Here is an 18,719-nt window from a genome sequence, read left to right as displayed (position 1 = left end):
AGCTTTGTATAACATCAATATAAATTAGAACTACATAAGTTTTATTCCAATATGGATGGCAAAAAGGATGTTTGACGGTAGATAACAAACTGAGTTACATCACTGGTACTTCTTGCCTATTTAACACACATATAAGCATACAACTACAACGAGAGTTAAGGTGTTGTATGTCAATTCTAAATATTCGATTTTTCTTCACACATGATAGAAATTGTTTTCAAGTGAACTCACACACAAAGTTCAATTTCAATAGATATTTTTGGATATGTAGATATGGAACTATACAAAAAATATTTATTTGTGCACACCTATTTTATTTACATTATATAGTGACAAATAGCCTGTGTAAAGTGGGCAAATGAGAAATAGTTCAGTCAGAGAATGTTTAATTATGATGAAAATTGGAGAAGAGGGGGGAAGCGGGAATATCTCTCACTTTTTCAGTAAGATAAGCCTCTCCTGAGTAAACGGTGTTATGAATATCCTTTAAACAATAGCCAAACAATAAAAATAATATTATCAGCAACAATACCTGAGTGCTCATTATTTGCGAGGTGCTGTTCCAGGTTCTTTACGTGCATAAACCCATTATTCCCCTAATAGCCCATAAGGTAAGTTATTATTATTATCTTCAGTTACAAATTTTTCAAAAATGAGTACAGAGAGATTAGGTAACTGGCCCAAGGTCACAAAGCTGGTAGGTGTCAGAGCTGGTGTTAGATTAAAGGCAGACTTGTTCTGTTTCAAAGTCTGAGCTGTTAAACATGATACTATGTCACATCAGAGCAAGCAAAAGGGTTTGCATTTGTATCATTCGGTGGTTCCTAAACTGAAGTTCTGGAGGCACTGGGGACCTCACTGGAAGGTCCCCAGGACCTCTGAACGATTTTTATGTTTCTAAGTAGCATGGTTATTACGTATACATTCTCCTGTGATAAAATGTCTCCATTTCCATTTAATCAGTAAATATTTCTGTGCAGGGCTCTCTTTGAGGTCCTGGTGATACAGCACTGAAGAAAACAAAGTTTTTCCCCTCAATAAACTTACATTATATGGGGCCGGCCCGGTGGCGCCGCGGTTAAGTTCACACGTTCTGCTTCTTGGAGGGCTGGGGTTCGCCGGCTGGGATCCCGGGTGCGGACATGGCACCGCCTCCACGCCATGCTGTGGTAGGTGTCCCACGTATAAAGTGGAGGAAGATGGGCACGATGTTAGCTCAGGGCCAGGCTTCCTCAGCACAAAGAGGAGGACTGGCAGTAGTTAGCTCAGGACTAATCTTCCTCAAAAAAGAAAAACCAAAACAAAACAAAAAAAAGAAGCTTACATTATAGTAGGGGAAGAGAGATGTTCAGTAAGTGAACAAATAGCATGGTGGACGTTTGATAAGTAAACAGATATAATATAAAGTAATACAGAAACTGGCTCCGCCACTTTCAAGAAGTGCCATCTTGGGAAAATTAGTTAAACTCTCTGTATCTCTGTTACCTCCTCTGTATAAATGTGAAAGGGTAGGGGCAGCCCTGTGGCCGAGTGGTTCAAGTTCTACACACTTTGCTTTGGTGGCCCAGGTTTGCGAGTTCAGATCCTGGGTGTGGACCTACTCCATTCACCAGCCACACTGTGGAGTTGTCCTACATATAAAAAAAAATGGAGGAAGATTGGCACAGATGTTAGCTCAGGGCTAGTCTCCCTCAGCAAAAAAAAAAAAAAAAAGGTGAAGGGGAGAAAATAATACCTACCTTGAGGTGTTATAAAAATTAAATGAATAAATATTTATAAAAGTCTTAGATCTGCGTCTGGTACCAAGTAAGCACTATAAAAGCATGTGCTAAGTAAATTTTATAAAGCATGTTACTAAATGCTTTTGCATAAGAGAAATTAAAGAAATTAAGTATTAAGGTAACTAAGAGAGGAATAACTTGGTATTTTAGGAAAAAAATTCTCAGGGAAGTTGTCTCTAAATAAGTTTCCATGTAAGCAGAGACCTGAGAAAAAACTGAGGAAGTGAGCCTTGAGCTACTTGGTAAAGAACATTGCAAGCAATGGGAATAGCAGCCTTGGACATTGGTTGAAGTGTTGAAAGACCATCAGGCAGGGTTCCGAATGTCTGCAGCACCGGGAGAGGGGAGAGAGTGGTGGAGATGAGATCAGAGAGGTCGTTGTAAGAGAAACTGGTACAATCTGCTTTGATGGTGAGCGAGTTTAGAGAACAGAGGAGGGTTTTGAGCAGTAGGACTGATACGATTTGACTCACTCTGTGTAATTTTCACACTAATTGCCACTGAGAGCTGAGAGAATTCATTGCAGGAGTCAAGAATGGGAAAAAATCATTAGTCAGAAATTATTCCCCTGGAGAAGTGATGTTGGCCTGAACTAGCTTGTTACTGGAGGAGGGTGTGGGAAGTGATTGGATCCTAGCAGACTTTTCTGCTTTAGATTTGAACGCCCCAAACTGAACTCCAGGTTTCTCCCACTGACGCCTCTCTCCTAACTACTCCCTTAAGGATCTTTCTCATCTCAGGAACTGAGGACTGGACTCCAATCCTTCTTTTGTTTAGTTCAAATATGTTTTCTTTCTTTTTCTTCCACCATTCCATCCTTTCTTCTTTCTTTCTTTATTTTATTGAGGCAACATTGATTTGTCACATTATATCAATTTCAGATGTGCGTCATTATATTTTGATTTCTGCGTAGACTACATCATGTTCCTCACCCAGAGACTAATTATCATCTGTCACTGCACAAATGTGCCCTGGCACTCCTTTGGCCCTCCCCGCTCCCCGCTTCCCCTGTGGTAACCATCAATCTAATCTCTGCCTCTATGTGTTTGTTTGTTGCTGTTGTTGTTATCTTCTTCTTATGAGTGAAATCATATGGTACTTGACTTTGTTTGCCTGACTTTTCACTTAGCATAGTACCTTCAATGTCCATCCATGTTGTCACAAATGGCAAGATTTCATCCTTTTTTATAGTTAAGTAGTATTCCATTGTGCATATATACCACATCTTGTTTATCCATTCATCGCTTGATGGGCACTCAGTTTATTTCTAAGTCTTGGGTATGGTGAAAAATGCTTCAGTGAACGTAGGGGTACATGTATCTTTATGCATTTGTGTTTTCATGTTCTTTGGATAAATACCCAGCAGTGGAATAGCTGGTAGCTCTATTCTTAATTTTTTGAGGAATCTCCATACTGTTTTCCATGGTGGCTATACCAGTTTACACTCCCACCAGCAGTGTATGAGAGTTCCCTTTTGTCCACCTCCTCTCCAACACTTGTTATTCTTGACTATAGTTCAAATATCTTAAAGTCATCTGTGACTGCCCTTTCTCTCCAACACCTTGTATCACACTCATGAGTGAATCATACCAGTTTATGTTTAAAACATTCTGGTCTAGCCAATTCTCCTACTACCTTCTGAATCTAAGCTGTCACTATGTTTTCACCTACATTATTAAAATAACATTGTAATGGTTCTCCCTTCTTTCATCCTCCCCCCTTAAATATGTTCTCAATAGAATGGGTAGAGAGAGAGAAAGTCTGTTTAGATGCATTAGCTTGGGTCAGTCCTTTCTTCCAAATTCTACATCAGCTCCTCATCTCACTGCAAATGGGAGCTGAAGTCCTGCTGGTGGACTCCAAGGCCCCACATGATCTGCTCATCACATCCTGTACCTGGTCTCCCCTTCGTCTTACTTTCACTGCTCTGGCTTCTTAGTATTTCTTGAGTATTCTAGGCACAGACCACCTTAGTCTTTAGTATTTCTTTCTCCTCTGCTTGAAATGTTTTGCCCAGTGAAATCCAGATGACAGAGTCTCTCACATCCTTCAAGTCCTTACTCAAAGTCACCTCCATGAAGTCTTCCCTGGCAACCCAATCTAAAGTTTCACACCCCTACACCTCCACATACGCACTCTGCTTTGTCCCTTCTCTACTTTTCTTCTTAGCATGTATCACTATCATTACTTAATACAGTATGCATTTCTCTTAGTTATATTGCTTATTGTCTCTGTCTTGTGTTACAATTTAGAAAGTATCAGACCAAAAACTTTTTGTTTTTATAATCTCTGTCTCCCAGCATATAGAACAGTGTCTAACATACAATAGATGTTCAATAACTATTTATTAAAGAATGAACAGGTTAATGATAATGAATCTAACTTTCTAGAATAAATCCAGTCAATGGTTGACATAATCTCATCTCTCTTATTAAAATCAATGTCCTGTTTTTCAGTTTGGGGGAGAGAGGTGAGAAATTAAAAAAGAAAAAACTGCATGTATGTATCTGCATGTATATACAACAGAAGAGTAATTCAATTTAGCTGATAGTTATTGAACACTTACATGTCTCAAGTCTTTTGCTGGGATGTGACAGATATGAAAATTAATAAGGTATGCTTCTGCACACAAGTTGTTCAGAATTTGTATTATTTAAGTTGCTATTTTGTGAACATTTCATGCATGCCAACAGTGAAGCTATCTCAGTTACTTACATAATCTCATTTTATATTCTCAACAGTGTCATGTGCTATGAAAAGCATAAGCTTGAATTTCGTCTACATCACTCTCAAGTTTTGTGAATTTGAGCATATTCCTTACATTCCTAGACCTCATTTATCACATTTGAATAATAAAACAGTTATTGAGCATATTCAATGCATTAATACATGGAAACTGCTTAGCATAGTGGTTGTGAAATGGCAAACTGTGTATTTTAATTATATGAATAATTATTCTACATCTATTCTTAATTATTTAATTTTATTATTAAGAGTCTTTCCAACTAAGGAGTTTCTGAGGACAACTATACTATGAATATATAATTAGAAGATAATATTGTTGAAAACACAAAATTATGCAGTTTGGCAAAGATATATGAAAATGCCTCCGCTGCTGGTGGGAATGTTATTTGCTACAACACTTCAGGAAAAATTAGGTCACAGGTATCAAGAGGCTTAAAACTGTGGAACAAACATACAGGGTCAGATAAAATCTAAGAATGGAGAGTTTGTTCAGAAAAAAAATCAAAATAAATTGAGTAGCATACACTTAGACTAATTTAAGGAAGCGTTTTAATCTGAGACTAAAAGCTATGGACTTGAACTGCTAGATAATAGAGAATTATTAAAATGTTTTTTAAGTTTTATTTTCCTAGGACTATGTATAAATTTGCATTGGAAAAGAGAGACACTGAAGAAATGTAGAGTCTACTAAGTATTTATAGCAACTGCCCAAGTATTTAGTAAAGTGACATTGAGCCAGTGGTAATGTTTAAAAGTGAAAAATTTGAGAAGATTATAAAAGAAGAATTGCTAAAAATTCAAGACTTGAAATTTTTTATTTTTTAAATTTCAGCAACTCTGAGCTCCAAACATTAAGAATCTGTAACTTTCTCTTTACTGAAATTTTGAGTCATTTTTAACTAGCAGGGATTAGAAAGATCAATGTCTTTTTGACTAAGGGCATGAAATCAAAAGCCTAAGAACAACAACAAAAACCTCATAAATCATTGAGAAAATTTCACTAAATGTCAATGTAAATTTAAAAAATAAAAAATAAAATAATAAAAATAAACAATTATATGGAGTTGTCAGTTGAATCAAAGGCATTAATTTGATTTTGAGGGACTAAATTGAATTATTGAGTTCACTAATTTAATTCAGAAATGGCTTCCCCTGTCATAAAGAAATTATTCTCCCTTTTGAGTAACATAAACATTTCTTATAAATTTGTGTCCCTTAATATCACATGCATGTAAAAATTTTATAGTGCTTAAAATATTTCAAAATTTTACTTTTGACATTTGTTGCCAGTAGCAAATAATTACATGCAAAATGCATTTTTATTTGGGATACTGGTGATTCTTTATTATGAATGGAAAAATTTAACAGAAGCTTATTCTTATAAGTATCCTCACTCCAATTTTTCAGTTTAATTAAACACAGATGGTTTGTACAAGGCTAAATGTTTATCTTTTTTCTTTGGAATTTATTGGTATCTAAACCAGTTGCTTATCGGTTGAGATTCTTCCCTTAAAGTATGCATTTGAATAATAAACTATTATAACATAATAGGGACAAATGGATGTTTACACCTAAACTGAATGATATCTAATTTTCATGGTCACCATTTTCTCTTTTCAAAAGCCTATTTTGGCTTTTTTCCAGTTTCCATCCACTTCATTAGTCCTCCATGAATTGTCCAACATGACAGTTATTTGATTTAACCAATTCAAAGGCATCCTACTGAGTAAGTAATCAGGGCCTGCTGATTCAACATTAGACTGTGGGGAATAACTGTTTCAAACTATATTATCTCTCAGTGTATAACAAAGAACACTTGGATTTTAAATTTGGATTAAACCTGATAATTTTCAACTGAAGCTTCCAAGTAGGTAAAGATTATCCACTTACGATTAAAAATACTACATCTTAACAATTTGCTTAGAAGACAAGTAAACATCCTGTGTCCTTTTTATATTTTAAAATATTACAAAACTTGAATTTCTTTGCAGGAAAAAGCATCCTAAATAATTTATCAAACTACTGTTAAACCCTGAAATAATATCAATATTTAGCAATTCTCTTCATAATTAGTTAACGGCTTTTTGTTGTTTGTTTTTTGCTTTTTGTCTTTTGTTTTTGTTTTGTTTTAGTTTTTTGCTTGAGGTTCTGGGCACCATTCCACGTTTCCACACAGTTCTAGCAAGATCTAAAAGTTGAGATGTTTCCAAAGCAACAACTGTATGCATATTATCCTTTTTCTTTGAAACCAGAGAAGATGATAGAAGTGATCTACATATGAATGTAATATCTTTCTACTCAAACCACATTTTAAAAAATAATTATAGAATCTTATGGAAATATTTTGTGTCAATTGGTATCTAGCACATGATACATAATTCCAGCCTTGAGCACATTCCATGTGTGATCCTCTTGCCTCCTAAGCCATCATTCAAGTCATTGTCCACAGCCTTCATTATTTTCATCAGCAGAAAGGGAATTTAAGAGTATTACACAAAAGGAGCAACAATTCTTCCTTCTAGGGTCTGGTTAGGGCTGGAAATTGTTCTTCCCATAAGAAGAAAAACTATATTAAGCCTATTTCCAATACTCTAATAGGCTCAGAAAATAGAGAAAGAGAGAAGAGGTGGCACCACAAAAATAATCCACAATATTTCTATATAACAATTAAAACATAAATGGCATTTTCAGTACATTTGAAATGTAGTTAGTATTGAAATATTAACATAAGAAATAGCTATTTCTGATCTATCTGAAATAAAACTATCCTAACCAAAAGTTTCAACAGAATATGACCAAGAAAAGAAGAGAATTAGGAGTAAATGTGGACAGAGAAAATATTTTTCCCCATAAAGGTTTTAAGAATTTGCCAGTTCCTTTAGAGCTGATATATCGTAATTGTATTTAAATATTTGTATAAAATTAAATTTAATTATCATTCCACAAAGTGTGTTTTGTCACTCTCTATCTGCTTTGTGTTTTGTCACTCTCTGTCCTTACAAAGGCATGATTTAAAAGAATCTTTTACAAATACAAGAATGAAGCATGAAATAGTAATTGTAATCAAACTCATGTGGTCAGAAAAAGACAGCCATAACAATTAATACTCCTTATTGAAGGATTTCCACCAGATGTTAGGTATTACTAGATCCAGCTTAACTTTACTTTCTTTGAGAATTATTTCTTCTTATCCATCTTCAATGAAATAAAAATATTCTTAGCATTTATTTAAAATTTTAGGGGGAAATGCACCTTTGACATCACAGATTATGTTGAAGCTGCTGAATCACTGGTATGGACCAGGTTTCCTTAATTTTTGTTTTTGCTCTTGCCATAACTTACATAAATAGAGCATGCCAGGCATATTGTCACCTTATCAGTGCACATCAGTAAAGGAAATGTGCATATTTGTGAAGTTATTTTTAAAAAAATGAATTTAAATACTTTCCTGGAAGTTTGTAACCTTGAAAGGGGAGGGAATTGAAAGATAAGCAAAACTTTCTTTTAATATTATGTAAAGAAGATTACATCGATTTTAAAACATCATACTGTGGGATCTGAAAAAAAAGGCCTTGAAACATAAAGAGAGGAAATAGTAATTGACAGAATGATCTATAGAACTTTGAACTTAAAGACCTTGGTTCTGGACGTGACCCAAGCTGTTATCAAAAGAAAATTAGGTGACCACTAAGTTCTAAAAATATGCAAGACATCAACAATTTGTAGTTCTATCTTAAAATAGTGGAACATTTCATCTTTGTCTTTATAATTATTTTCAACTATTCATTCATTCTTTCTTTCATTAGGGAATAACATTAGAATTTAATGTTTTTCATCTGTAGTGAATTTCTTGAAGGGGTGTTTTCAAATATAGACATAAAACAAACAAAACTTATAATATAGAAATTCCACTAGTATGTATAGACCAGATAATTCATACCAAGTTTTCCACCAATATAAATGGAATATCTATCAACCAATGTTGGGTATATTCTAGGAATGTAGAATAGATTTACAATTCTACATTTATTAATGCAATGACTTACCCAGACATGTATGGATAAAGCATTTCATTAATAAAATGAAGGAGAAAAAACATGGGACTTTCTCAATAGATGATAGGGAAGCATTTGATCCAATTCAATATGCATTCATTACTAAATAAATAAATAAATAAAGCTTCCAGTAAATTAGAAATAAACGAAACTTCCCTAATATGATAAAGAAAAACTACATCATAAGTCATACTTAATGACTTTTCTTTATGAAAAAGGGGAAGGAAGTTAGGTACGGATACATTGACACCTCATTTTTTCAATATTATGCAGGAATTCCTAGCCAGCGTAAAAATTTAAGGCAAAAAAATAAAGGTTTAAGAACTGGTTAAGGAAAAAAGAAAGCTGCTGTTGTTTACAGATATATTATTAGACATATACAAATCTGAAAGGCCTACAAATAAAATATATAAATAAATGTGTTTAGCAGTATTTCTACATAAAGGAGTAATATACAAAAAAGTAATTTTATTTATATATCCTACGAAACAATCCTTGAAAATAAGATTTTAAAGATGGTACTCTATATAGGAACATGATAAAGAAAATAACTAGGAATAAATATAGTGAAAGATGTACAAAATATCTACAGAAAAATTAAATTTTATTGAGAAGAATTTTAAAAATAAAGTGAAAACTATACCGTACTTATAGGATATAAACGTGTCAGTTCTTTAGCAATTTTTGTGTAGATTCTATGCAATCCCCCCAAAATCTCTACCAGTTCTTGTATGAGTTTACAAATTAATTCTAAATTGCATATAGAAATTCAAAAGGTCAAGATTAGAGAAGACTATTTTTAAGATCTGCAAGATGGGAGAAATTACTGAGCATGATATCTTTTCATAAAGTTACATAAACTATGACAGTGCAGCACTGGCAATGAGGATAGATTGATAGACCAATGGGTCAGAATAAAGAGTCCAGAAACAGACTCGTTCATATCTGCATGCTTGAATTTTGACAAAGGTGATACTGAAAAACAGTGGAAGGATTATCTTTTCATTAATATCCCCATAATGATGGGTGTAGACATGAAAAATAAATAAAATGTGGCCATATCCTTCACACTGTACTCAAAGTCGTTTCTGTTGGATTATAGATATAAATGCAGGTGGCATAACGATTAGCCCCTAAAAATTAATATTAGAGAATATTTTATGAACTCTGAGTGGGGAAAGATTTCTTAAACCAAAAACAAAACACAGTAACATTAACGAGAGATTGATAAAATGGGCTACATTAAAAATAAAAGATTTTATACATCAAAAGATAGCATTAAAATGAAAATGGAATAAAAAATTGCAACATGTGGGGCCAGCCCGGTGGTGCAGTGGTTAAGTTTGCATGTTCTGCTTCGGTGGCCCAGGGTTCACCAGTTCAGATCCTGTGTGCGAACCTATGCACCGCTTATCAACCCAAGGAAGATGGGCAAGGATGTTAGCTCAGGGCTAACCTTCCTCAGCAAAAAAGAGGAAGATTGGCATCAGATGTTAACTCAGGACTAATCTTCCTCAAAAAAAAAAAAAAAAACTGCAACATGTATAATAAGAAATCTCATAAAATCTAAAAATCAATGAAAATAATGAGGAAAAAATCCAGTAAATAATGGGCATGAGATTTGAATAGGATATTATTAACTTCACTAAAGTTATCCACATGAACGATTAATATAGGAAAAAGTTGTTTGACTTTATTAATAATTAGGGAAATGCCACTTAGAACCAAAATGAGATACTATAACATACCTAGAAGGGTAGCTAAAATTAAAAAAACTGTCATGATCAAATTTTGTCATAATTGCCAGTGGGAATGTAAATTGGTATAACCACTTGGGAAATTATTTGGCTGCATCTATTTGATTTGAACATATACAGACCTGATGATACATAGCAGAAACATGACTCCTTTCCCAAAGAAATGAATGCATAAGTGTACATAAGACATGTACAAAAATATTGAGAGTAGAATTATACATTAAGAACATGTTACGACTTGATGAAGAAAAAGAAAAGAAAGGAAAATATTCTCTATGGGATAATGTACAGGGAAGTGAGTTTAGACTTTTAGCTCCATACACAAGTAAAAGACCAATCTAGATTTTCAGAAGAAGAGTAGAATTTCAAAGTAGAATTAGTTATATCTACCAAAAGTATCAGAAAATCAAAAGTATAAAACTATCAACTCTACCTCTGGGCACATTACTACTTAATTACTTCATGTGCTTAAGCGTCTTACACATGACAGGGGGAAAATAATTAGGTATATGTTCATACACTTCATCTTGGAGAATGTCACATGCTTCTTTTAATATTATCTGTTTAAAAAAACATTGCCTTGTTGGTAGTCAAAGAGTGATATTATATTCTTTACAGGTCAGAGTGTAACATATTTTCCTCAAATATAAAAATTTTGAAATGTAAAGAAACTTCTAAAACTTTGGAAAGAAAAAATTGGAAAAGAGTTTTTTGAGACTGTTTTCTCTTTGAGACTGTTTTCTCTCGCCCAGCTTCAAGTTCACAGTGTTGACAAGATCTTCCTTCCTCGCCTTGGTCCCAAGTGCATACTTGAAATGATACAGGATTACCATTCAATGGAAAGGTCTGAGACTCCAGCAGTCTACTTTCCTGCAAAATAAAGATAATTGTGTCCACATTCCAAGGTACAGTGAAATCGTAAAGCATTACAAGGTACTAAAAAGACTAGACACGTTTTGTCTCTTGTTTGAAGTTATTATCCTAACAACACTGAATTTTCTCCAAGCGTATGCTATTCATGTATGGCTTTAAGGAAGAAACAACATTTTGAATTAATGTATGTTTTCTTTCATGAAAACTCTAAGTACAGATGCTAGAGTAGGTTGAACTGATGAATATTACTCTATGATAAATATAAAATAGGTAATTTCAAGTTTGAAATTTTCTTTCTGTCTTGTATCTAAAATTGTTCTGAGATTCTCAAAGCATGTAAAAAAGATCTAATTAGCTCCAAAGAAGTAAATTTTATTCAGCCAGGAGTTGTGATTATAAGATGGAGGTACTCTTTGCTAACAGATCGTGTTAAAAATCTTAATTTTTAAAAAATCCTAAAACTGATAGCAGCATGGCTGAAATACCAATATGACTTCAAATATAACTTACCAACTTACTTGGTACAATTTTAAATGTTTTGCATCTTTGGTGAATGTTTTTTGGAAGGAGATAAAGTGAATTATTTTCAAGTAAATTTCTCAATAGATTTTTTTTCATTTTTTTCTCTTGTATCTACCCAAAGCAATAATATACAAATTTGTCTCAGACTTCATTTCAAAGAAGATAACATTAAGATATTCCTTAACAGGCTTTATTTATTTGAGCAAAACAATATATAAAATACAGTGTCTAAAATTTGGCTTTTTAAATCTAACTTAATAGAGTCTAAGGAATTTAAATGAGGACTAGTATAAAATGAGGATTAATATACTCATCTTCTATTTAACATGTTTAAAATATTTACTATGTATCTAGCATTGGGTTGATTGCTGGAAATTTAATTCCTTGATGTCAGGATATTAACATATTGGCTATGGTCTGAACGTTTGTGTTCCCCAAAGTTCATGCTGAAATCCTAACCCCCAAAGACAATGGTATTAGCAGGTAGGAGCTTTACGAAGCTCCATCCTCATAAGTGGGATTAGTGTTTTTGTAAATGAGATCCCGCAGAGCTCCCTAGCCCCTTTTGACGTGAAGACACAGGTTGAGACCGTCACCTGACCGTGCTGGCACCCTGATCTTAGACTTCCAGCCTCCAGAACTGTGAGAAATAAATTTCCGTTGTTTATAAGCGACCCAGTCTGTGGCATTTTGTCACAGCAGCCCAAGTGGACTAAAACAATAATGAATGTGAAGGTTTATTCACCGACTTACAGTGAGGCAAATAAAAATAATGATATTAAAGTGCGATGGGAGCACAAAGGAGGATTCCACTGTGGCAGAAAAGGTGCTAAGAGTCTGCATGTGTGTGAGAATGAGTCTTCTAGAAGGAGGTAAGATTTCAATTGATTCTAAAAAAATGAATATTTTTATGAGCAAAAATAAAAATAAAAAAGGTAATGAGCTAGTCCAAGCAGAAATTAAATTTGAAGCAGAGACATCTGGCTTAGGTAGGGTAATTCATTTCTGCTCACATTTAATTGGTTAAAATCATCTCATGGACACCACTGAATCCAAGAAGTTCTGCAAAATATAGCCCATGGTTACACAGCTACTATAGCAAAAATGACACCAATTTCAGAGAGATTATGGAAACAGTCTGACAGCGACAAAATAGGATAGTTCATTTTTCCATTTGTCTATTGCTGTGTAATATACCTCCACAAAACAGTGTGGCCTAAAACTAGAATTTATAATTATTTCTCATGGTACCGAGGTTTCACTAGGAGCAGATGGGTGGCTCATACTTTGAGTCTCTCTTGGTTACAGTCAATTAGTGACTTGGGATGAAGTCATCTGAAGGCTCAACTGTGCTGAATATCCAAGAGGGCTCACTTAGAGAGTTGGCAGTTGATTCCGACTGCCATTTGGGAACCCAAGGCTCTCTACAGAAGTGCCTGCATGTGGTATTTCCATGTGGCTTTAGTTTCTCACAGCATGGCAACTGGAATCTAAAAGCAAGTCTTTCAAAGGGTAGGAAGTATATGCTGTCAGTCTCTTAAGGACTGAGATGAAAATCTATCACAGTCTCACTTCTGTCTTGTTCTGTTGGTCAAAGCAGTCAGAGAGTCCTCCCACAGTCAAGGGAAGGGCAAGCAGTCCTGCATCTTAATGGGAGAAGTTTCAGAGAATGTTGTCCATCATCCACCATAGTTTTCCCTCTGGTCAAATATTTTTATTCTGGCCCCCTTCCTAAAAAATACATTCACTCCATTCCAAGACTCTTAAAATTTCATCCCAATACAGCATTAGCTCAAAGTTCTGGATCTTATCACCTAAGTTAGAGCCAGGTGTTACGACGCTCCTCAGGTATCATTTTTTGAGTATAGTTCCTCTCATTCTAAAATTGTGTGAACTAAATTGATAAGTTGTTTACTAGTCTCCCTCTCCACCCCTCCCTCCCCAAAACCATTACATAATGATAAGACTGAGACAGGATAACCACAATAAGCAAGCGTTCCTATTCAAAAAGGAGGAAATTCTTAGGCACATACCAGTCACTGTTTTATACAAACTCTGAAATTCAGCCTGGAAGACGTCACCAGTTCCTTGATTAGGACTGAGTCCTGCTTCCTGGGAATATTTTCTCTGGCTCTTAGCTCCATCCCATGGGCTCTTAGTTCTGTCCTCTGAATTATCCTTCTTGGCCCATGTTTACAACCGCATGGCCCTCTCTGCCTGTTTAGAAGACTAGGAGGCCATAAGCTCTCTTTTCATTTTGTACTCTCTCTGTCCCTTTTAGTCCAAGCTATTGTTGCTTCTGATGATATAATTCTCTTAAAAATCTTGCAGGTTTTCAATGAATATTATTAGGTCACTTGATTAGATAGACCCTTTTCAATCTTGTGAAAGACCCTGTGTGAAGCTTCTTTGGGAGAATGTCCTTAAGATTCTTAGAATCACTGTTTCAGAAGAGAAGATCAATAAAGCAATCCCTTTGGCTTTTGACTAGCTGAAAGGGTAGGTTCACCACCACAGATTTTTCTGGGGTCTTAACAAAGCATCTTCCAGCTCCACACTGGATTCGATGTGTATCCTGAAGCTATTTCTTACTTTGAGAAGTTTTTGCTGAAGAGACTATAGATGAGAAACAGATTGATTTTCCAACACAGGAACTCCTTGCTCCTTTATATTTCTTGCATATTATGCTCAAAAGCTGAACAGTTTCCTCTTTAGTTCTTCTGTCTTTCACATTTTCTCACAGGCATCTGAGAGAAATGAGTTGGCACCTTCTACCTTCTGCTTAAAAATCTCCAGAGCTAGATTCATAAGTTAATGACACCCTTTCTATTTTCCCCGTTATTGCCAAATTTACTGCCACCACATTATAAGGATATCATTTCCTCTAACCACCAACTACAAATTCCTCTCTGTCCTCTCAGCCCTCACCAAAAATTTCATTGAAACTCTTCCAAATTTTATTAAGAATCTCCTCTAGGCCCATCTAACTTTACTGCCACATGGTCCAAAAGTCAGTAATATTTCCAGATTCCAAATTCCATCTTTTGTTGCATACCAAATTACCTCCAAAATTAGAGGTTTAAAACAATAATGATTTTATTTTATCTCATGATTTTGTTGATCAGAAATTCAAGCAAGGATCATCTGACCAAATCTTTTATTCCATGTGGTGTTGATTGAGGCCATTCCATAATATCCAACTGGCGGACAGGCCAGTCTAGAGGGACCAGAGCAGCTTCCCTCATGTGTCTGACACCTTGTCAAAGACGGCAGGAAAGACAGGCTCAGTGTGGACTAGGAACTTCAGTAAACAATGCATGGCCTCCAAGCATGGTTGTCAGGATAGTCAGACTTGTTATATGGTAGATGAGAACTCCTGCAGAGAAAGTTCCCAGAGGCTGACTTGGAAGCTGCCAGTCTATTAAGACCAGATCCTGGACACTGGCACAGTGTCACTTCATCACTGTGCATTGGTGAAAGTAGTCACAGAGCTTATCCAGATTAAAGATGTGCATGTGTGTGTGGGGGAGGGCGGTGAGAACTATAAAGGAATTAGCACCCTTATTTAATCCATCACATGTATATTTGGAAAATAAGGTCATAGGAGTACATAATGAATGGGAGATGAGACTAGAGCAACAGGTGGAAATCAGAATTAATACAATCTTGAATGTCATGAAAAAGAGGTTGAACTTTAACCCTCAAAGCAACAGGAAGTATCAAAGCTATGTTATTGTCAGAGAATTATAAATGTTAATGTAATTAAGAAATGTGATGGAGAAAGAAAAGAGAAACAGGGCAGAGTCTGGATGGGAAGGTAAACATGAATGAAGGTTGGCAGGTTTTGTTTTGTTTTTAATGGCAGAGGAGACTTACACATGATTGTAGGCATTAGGGAAGGACCTTATATGGGAGGAGAGATTGATACACAGAGTAAGGGGATAATTGATGGGACAAGGTCCTGAGGTGAAGCCAGAGCACACGGGATCACTAGGACAGGTGTTGGGATTAGTCCTGGAAAGAAGTAAGCTTGCTCTTTTCCTTCAGTCAAAAAGAATGTGGTAATTATGGCTAAAATATTAACAAATTTGAATTGGAGTATGTGATAGGCTGAAAAAATATATTCTTTTCTTAATCCCTGGATCCTGTGAATGTTACTTTACATGGCAAAAGAGAGTCTTGGCAGATATGATTAAACTAAGGATCTCAAGATGAGGCCTTACCATAGAGGAGCCAGGTGGGCCCTAAATGCCATCACATGTATCCTTAGAAGAGAGAAGCAGAGGGAGATTTCACTACCCACAAGGAGTTGGCAATGTAAAGACAGACCAGAAAGATTTGAAGATGGTGGCCTTGAAGACTGGAATGATGAAGCCACAAGCCCAGGAATGCTGACAGCCAGCGGATTCTGCCTTAGAGCTTCTGGAGGGAGTGCAGCTTTGCCAACACCTTTTGGCCCTCTGGCCTCCGGAACTGTTAGAGGATAAATTTCTGTGGTTTTAAGACACAAAGTTTATGGTAATTTGTTACAATAGACACAAGACATTCATACAGAATGGATGAGAATTATACTATTATACCTCAGCACTGCAGTTTTTGAAATCCCTTAGGTAGCATCTTGCATAGATTTCATTTAAAAATATCCAGAGATAGCCTTAGAGTTTGCTTAGGAATGAGGCAGTGTCATTTGGAGAGAGTTCTGGTTTGAGATCCGGATTCTGCATTTATTCACATAGTGATTCTGGACAAATGAACTCCTCTAAATTCTCGTTTTATTCAATTGCAAAATGGGAATGAAAATAATAGCTATTTTACAGTGTTATTGGGAAGATAAAAAATGGAATGTAAGTATAGTGACAAACGTTGTTAAAAATAGCTCAGTGTGTTTCTGTGTGTGTGTGCACGCACGTGTGTGTTTGGGGAGGGGTACGAATAGCCTGGAGGCAGTGTGCACAACATCGTGGTTGATTTTGAGCTGTGGGGTCAAATTCTCTAAGTTCAATTTCTGGGATTATTACTTTCTGGACTTTCTGGATTATTACTTTCCCTTAAACAAGTTATTCAACTTCTCTGTGCCTCAGTTCTATTCTTTGAAAAATGGTGATAATTATAAAATCTATTTAAAGGAATTGTTTTGTTGATAAAACAATGTATAATAGTAACCCATTTATAGACTGCCTGGACCTTTGTAAAGACCTAACACCCACACTGATAATTTACTGAAGCTTAAGGAAGGTATAAGTGTTGCTTAATTTTTACAAAGATTCTCTTTCCATTCCAGAACTTTCCATTTAATTTTGAATGATCCATCTTATGCTAATTCTATCTGTTCTGGCTCATATATCAGCTTATAGATACAGCCCAAGCCTGGGAACACAAAGGGTCTTACTACTTATATGAGCCAAGTAAAGCAATTGATAAAGCTAATGTGGAATATTAGTACATTATTTTATGGTTTTGTACATTGCAAAATGGTCTTCATCAAAATTTGCGGCCTTTACAGCTTCTGCGAGCTGAGAGATAAGGAACTTCTGTGAGGCTTAAGTGTTTGTGGTTAATTCTTCTCAAACCTGTGCTATTACATACAAAATTACTCTCACCACTGAGGATAATTGCTCTCATTTTGTCTTCAATCAAACTCTTTATGATTGTTTGATCAGGAAATCTTTAAGAAGCATGTGGCTTTTCTTTATTTTTCCCTTTAAACACCCAATCCGTAAGGAGATTTCATTTGAAATGAAATGAACAAATGGATATATTGCCATAATTTTATCACAACCTGTAGCACATAATTAAAAATATGCACGTTACGTCTGATACGTGTATATTTCTTCTTAATGAAAACAATGAACTTCAGATCTTGAAAGAGCTATGAATTTGTAAAAATCACTACATCTGCAAAATTTCAACCTGTAGTTCTACTTCCCTGCTCACTATGATCACTTTTATTCTTCTGAAGCACCTGGTGACTCCATTCCATTGGAGGAAGGGTGTGCAAACTAGGAAGAAACTCGGAGAAAATTATCTACATCAAACAGTAAACTTAAACTTCTCCTTTTAGGAAGAGGACGAGGAGTGGGGGAGACATCATTTTAAAAATAAGGGAGAAAGAAGGGTTAGGTTTGAATTTTTGCTGGTAATGTAGGTACGAATAAATGAATGAGACAAAGAGGGCAAAGTACCCTGAAAAGACTTGGTCCATATAAACAGTGCGGTTTATTAATAGAGGTGGTTGAGGAAAGCACAGTCCAGTCTTCTAAGCTCCGGGGCCTCCCACTGCCAGGGGCAGTTGGAGAAGTTGTCTGAGAAGGAAACTGGGCTGCCCCAGCCACACAGGAAGCCAGAGCAGTGCGGGTGGGTTGGAGCTAAAACAAAGGAGCTGCATTAGCCGACACCACTGCCTTTCAAATATCCCCATGAAAGGAAGGACTCATGAAAGACTTGAGAGCTCCAGGGAGCTGATGGTGAAGAGTAAGGAGTAAAAGGGTCAGAAACACGCCCTTTATTCCTTGGCCTTTAAGTTATTTTGCAGTTATGATTGTTAAATGTGAAGTTGCATAAAGCAAAATAAGCTTTAGCATTTATTGTGGAAGGCAGCAAATCACGGAGGTTTAATTCTTCGAAAGGCAGGAGACAAACAGATCGGTGCACAGCACACCACCAAAGGCTAAACCCTTAATTTGTCCACTTCTTTGGTTAGAAGACCAGAAAAGCACAGAGGGGTGCTTGGTTCCAACACTCTACTCAGAGAAATGCAAATACTAAAGGATTTCTAAAGACAAGATTATGGAAGTGTGAAAATCCTGGCCTCTGATTGAAAATGGAAATAAGTTGGCATCACCAGCTTTGAAACATATGACTTTCTTCCCGGATGTACCTTCTATAACCAGTGCTCTGTTCTAACGTGTCTTCTTTTCCAAGCAAAGGAAAGCCTCAGAAATCTGTGAGTCTGTGTGGGGTCAGAAGAGATGAGCATGCGTGGTGGC

The sequence above is a fragment of the Equus caballus genome, chromosome 2 (assembly GCF_041296265.1).
Source record: "Equus caballus isolate H_3958 breed thoroughbred chromosome 2, TB-T2T, whole genome shotgun sequence".
NCBI classification, from domain to species: domain Eukaryota; kingdom Metazoa; phylum Chordata; class Mammalia; order Perissodactyla; family Equidae; genus Equus; species Equus caballus.
This window is presented reverse-complemented; position numbering follows the sequence as displayed.